The following is a 6,000-nucleotide window of genomic DNA, read 5'->3' on the forward strand; positions in this document are numbered from 1 at the left end:
TTACACTATTGATTCCTGACTTCTTTAACCAAAAGTGCAAAATCGTTTTCTCCACAAGCCTGGTTTATCCTCTGGGCTCACACTTTGGTCACACATGTGAAGGGTACCCATATTAGTTTTTTTAATGACAACTGGCTGCTAACTGATATTATTAAATCACACATTTCTTCAATATGCAATCAACTAATTGAGAAAAGGTGCTGGAGTCAAATAAGTGTAAATAATTGTTTCATTCATGATGAATGCAGACTGAAGGATATGTCTAAAATGATAGAACTTCCTTTACTGGCCTAATTTATTATGCCTGTGGCATTAGAAGTAGAGAACCCACTGCCAATTTAGGAGATGTAGTAGACATTGGTTTGATCCCTGGGTTGGGAAGATTCCCCTGGAGAAGAAAATGGCAACCTACTCCAGTATTCTTGACTGGAGAATCCCATGGACAGAGGAGCTGGGTGGACTGTAATCCATAAGGATCACGAAGTTGGACACGACTGGAGCGACTTTGGAGCCACACACTTCTGGTGTCATAGGTGAGGACACTGGGCCCTACAGAGCTAACTCAGCGGCAGATGCAGGGAGGAGGGCAGCTTGCTTGCCTTTCAGGTCACCAGTCATGAGTGGTGATGATACCGCCAACTCAATAAGCAGATACATTTTGTAGAAAGTCATTCAGTCATCTAGGTTTTATTTTATTATTAGTTTTAATTTTTTATTTCATAGTGAAGTATGGACGATTAAGAATGCTGCTATAGTTTTAGGTGTACAGCAATGCCGCTCAGCCATACATAAGCATGTATCCATTCTGAGCTGAGTTTCCTGTGCTATCCAATATTTTGTTGGTTGTCTGTTTTAGACATAATAGTGTGTACATATAGGTTTTAAGCCATTCTCAAATGGTATTTTTAAACACTCATAAAGGGAGACAAGACATAATAGTTAATGGAAAAGTACCCATTTTTCAGATATCATAATTAGCAACATATTAAAATTATTTTCCTCAGTCACCTTCTGATCATTTATTTTTTGACTATCATTTCAACTTATAGCATTTTACCCATAAATTCACTTTATTTTATCCACAAGTTTATCAGTAGGTGTAGGGAAGGGAAAATTGCTCAGTTGTGTCCAACTCTTTGCGACCTCATGGACTGTAGAGTCCATGGAATTCTCCAGGCCAGAATACTGGAATAGCTTTATGAATTCACCACAATTTTAAATCCATTTCCAGCAAACTTTTATGTATCTTTGTTTTCTATAATTGATAAAATGTCTGCAAAAGGCATCTTTTTAAAGACATTATTGCATGATTTCATAATAATTCTTAAAAATAACATTTAAAGGAAAAGGAGATATTAATTTAGAACTTTTATGTATATTTACCAAGTTATCATCTATAAACTATTTATCATTTTTTATTTCAACTCACTGTGTGACTGTGTAATTCTATCCACTCTGAAATTACCACGAAGTATCTTGTGCCTTTTTTCAGGATTACTGATGCTTGTATTTGATACAGGTTTTGGTGTCATTAGGTCTTAACTCCTGCAATTACACCATGGAATACTCATTTGTTCAGTCTACACTTAAAGCTTTCATCTTTGTCTTTCACAAATTAAGATTTTTCTTTCCTCTGTAATTTCTATTTCTTTAGTGCTTATTTGCATAATATTTTAAAACCAGAGTTTAAGAACTTTCTAATTCTTGATTTGGTATAGTAGTTGTTCAATAGTTCTTCCTCAGCGATCACACCAGTGCTTGACTAACATACTCAAATATATTTAAGTTTAAACTAGTGATTTCAGGATTTGGACATCTCATCAAAATGAATAGAAAGCAATTTGCTTTTCAATTTCCTAGTGAGATTCAATTAGTTATATGATTGGCTCACATTTGTTCTCTTAAAATATTCACTTTCTCCAGGGGTTAGGACAGGATAGTCTCTTACTTTGTGACCAGTTATTATAGTAAAACTTGAAGGTTTATTGTAACCATCATTGGAAAGGAGCGATGACAATTTTTTTTTTTTTAAAGAACTTTGACATTCCTAGGAACTGTAGAGACTCACCAAAATAGCTACAATAGATACTTTTAATTAAAGGAAAGGATTCTCTTTTCAGTATTACTAATCCATTATCTTCTATCCAGTGACATCTAGAACTTCACATGATAACAAACTCTTTCCTGTACCCTCTGGGCAGTAACCCTGATTCCAAAACATTTTTCATTATTGCAGTCATTAATAATGAAATGTTTTGAGAGGCAAAGTTCAAGAAAATACTTTGCATCTTTCAAAGACATTCATATTTTTTAAAAGTGCAAGGATAAGTGGTTTTGTCAATATTATGATCTAAATTTTCATACTGGGTGATTTTACCATAGATACACATTTTTTCTCTTTAAAAAGAAAAGTGAGAGTATGGCAGAGATAACTTTTCACCACATATAAATTCACATTAAGTTTATGTAAGCTATCAAAATCAACATTCAAATATACAATGCAGAAAGATCTACGAACCTTCATATAATAATTAAAACATTAGATATTAGATTTTAAATGTTTTTGAAACATTAGAAATTAGAAATTAAATGCTTAATTAAAACATTAGATATTAAAATATCTGATTTTGGTAGAAAATCTGAGAAGTAAATCAGATTTACTGAAGGTGAAAGTAAATGCAATGGCCATTATACTTACTCTTATGAGTGTTAATAATAGCTTCAGCTGATTCTTTAACAAAAAGAGTCATAAAGCCTAATTTGATGAAGAAAATCTATTAGAGAAAGTTTGTGTGAGACTTCGTTTTTCAGCTTATTACTCTAGTTATCCTGAATGGTGCTGTGGGAGGAGCAGGGTAACTAGAACTCTGAGTTTTTTCATCCCCAACACACTGAGAAATTTTCAAACTGAAAATTTTAGTCACTTTTATGCCTAGCAAATATATTCTAGCTCTGTCTTGATTGAAAGTAAAATATTGTTCAACTATTTCCCCCTCTTGCTCTGAAATCACTGATATTATGACTTCTCTGTAAGCAGTTTTTACACTACTAAGATTTATATTTGATTTATTTGCTAAACCTCTAAGTAAACAATAAGCAACTGGATCCTTGGTGACCCAGATTCAAACATGACTAATTTGTAATGAACTTTGTTTCCTTTGTAATGAACTTGGGCAAAAATCTTGAGAGATGCAGTAGTGTGGGCAGTGTCCTTAGAGACACAAAGATGCAGCAATAGCAACAGGCACAGGTGAAGACAAACAGTGAAAAGCCAGACGGTCACGTAGTTTTCTTCTTCTGCATTTCTTCCTGAACATACGAAAGACCACAACTTCATCCCACTTGCTGCTTTTGTCTCAATTGTTAAGTAAGATTGCAAATTTGGAAAGTATTAGAAAACTCTTCTTAATATTATAAAAATATGAATATGAATATTAAAAATATGATTTTTATCTCTCCCTTGAGCACTCCTAAGATGTGGCTATGTGGGTTCATGTAAAGATAGTTTTCTTTTAATTCAAATAAAGATATGCTTTCTTTTCACAGTAAGCTTAATTGTGGATTCTGTCATGTTCAATTTTTACATCAAAGCTACTTGTCCTTTGCTTTCATAATAAACCCTGGTGTGGGTGTTTGCTGCTGCTTTTCAGTCTTCATCTTTTCTTGGATTAATCCTGTGTACTTAGAAAGGAAAAAAACTCTAGTATATGCACTAGTAATTTCTTGGGCTGTGGGCTGTAAATGCTAATTTTTCTTGCATCTTAGATATTAGAGGGATGGAGAGAGAGAACAAACAAGAGAGAGAGCCAATAACGTATGAGTCAAATAAGAAAGCAAATAGCGAGAGAAAAGAATTAGACACAATTTTAGCAGTAATTGTGGGAAATGCAAATATAGTAAATATTGTCAGATTAAACAGAAATGAAACCCAATAATAAACTTTTAATAAGAAACAGTAAGTTTTTTGCTTATGTGACACTTTATATAAGTCCACACATTGGTAATAAAGGGTAAAAGTTATGGAGAGATATATTGTGTAACACTATAAAAAAAACTTCAGTAATTATACTATTACCGGACAAAGCAAACTTTAACAAGTTATTGTTTATGTGAACAGCTGTTTATATCAGCTTTATTTAAGCTGCTGTTCCGTCTCTCATTCGTATCCAGCTCTTTGTGAACTCGTGGCTTGCAGCACGCCAGGCTTCCTCTGTTGTCCCCTTCTCCTCCTGCCTGTAATCTTTCCAGCATCAGAGGATGAAGTGGTTGGATGGCATCACTGACTCAATGGACATGAATTTGAGCAAACTCCAGGAGATAGTGAAGGACAGGGAAGCCTGGTGTATTGCTGTCCATGGGGGCCACAGAGTCAGAAATGAGTGTGACTGAACAACAGCAAAACTTAGAAAAGTTGCTTAATAAAAATCAACATATGAAAACATAGTACCTCTACACAGTAGCCAGAAACAATTAGAAAATAAAAATTAAAAATCCATATAAAAACATGTTATTAAACATAGGAATAAATCTACCAAAATACTCCGTGAAATGTCTATCAATATTGTGCAAGGCCTCTACACACTTAAAACTGTGATTTTTTTGCAAGTAACAAAGACACCAATGGATTGGCTCTATACCATGTTTTAATGTATTGGAACTCTCAATGTTGTTAAGACATTAATTTCCTCCACATTGGCCTATATATTCAGTGCAATCTTTTTTTCCCCCCCCACGTTCCAAAGTGTATATTTAATCAGAGAAGTGAGAAAATGCAGAAACAACAACAATAGCAGTCAAGCAAAACAAAATTACACTAGTTTAACCATAAAATAAAAATCAAAGACCTTTAGTTCCTCCTTATGGTTTACAGATAATATCCTGAGCCATACCTTGAGTTGCTTTTGCAGATTCTAAAACCCTACCAAGTGTAAGAAAATAACTGCATGCTGACCACAAGCGTGTAGACCCCAGACTGGTTGGAACCCGAAGGTTGATGATGTTAACTTCCAATATACCACCCAGTTAGCTCACCACAACCAATTAGAAGAATGTCCACCAGCTGATCATGCACCCTACAACCTTCAAACCTAATAATGTTGCCTTTAAAAACCCTTCCCTGAAAGCAGGCAGGGGGTTCAGGTCTTTTGAGCATGAGCTACCCATTCTCCTTGCCTGGCCCTGCAATAAACACTGTCCTTTCCTTCACCCAACCCCATGTCAGTAGATTGATTTTGCTGCAAGTCAGGCAAGCAAACCCAAGTTTGGCTCAGTAACCGTCTCTTAAGTCCTGTCCCATAGTTTTGTTCTTTTTTTAAAAATCAAGTATCTCTTTCAGGAAAGGGTGGCTGTTTATTCAAGTATACGTGTGTCATATCCCATAGGCTTATTTAATAGTTTAAATGGACGTAAAGAAGAAAATGCCCAAAGATAATCACACTTAATAGCTAGATCACCCTGGATATATCACTTAATCTCTCTTACACTTAGTTTCTTCACAACGAGACTGGATCCAAGCCCTAAGAGTCATTGTAATGAAAACTATATGATTCTATTCCCCAGACATTCTGGCTTACTTGTTCCTTAATCTGTTGTTTCAGAGAGCTACTTTTTCTCTGTGGTATATTAGAGGGAAAACTGATATTGAGGAACCACTGGATGTGTTATCCTGGAGGTTATAAACTATAGCTTGGATGAGTTTACAATTCAGTTGGAGCTAAGAAATAGATGAGCATGTGATCACTGAATGAATAGAAGGATGGATAAATATATAATAAAACAAGTACAGTAAAATGTTGACAGTAGATCCCAGGAGGTAGATATGTAGAGGTTTACTGTAAAATTCTTTGAAATTTGCTGTGTGTTTGAAGTTTTATAATAAAAGTTTGGAATAAATAAAAACAAAATGAGTCCTAAAATTCAAGAGAGAATGCTCTGTCTGGTGTACCAGCTAGGTAAACTTTAATTTTAAAATGCCACTTGCTTTCCAGAAGCATTCTGTAG

The sequence above is a fragment of the Dama dama genome, chromosome 3 (assembly GCF_033118175.1).
Source record: "Dama dama isolate Ldn47 chromosome 3, ASM3311817v1, whole genome shotgun sequence".
In the NCBI taxonomy this organism is placed as follows: domain Eukaryota; kingdom Metazoa; phylum Chordata; class Mammalia; order Artiodactyla; family Cervidae; genus Dama; species Dama dama.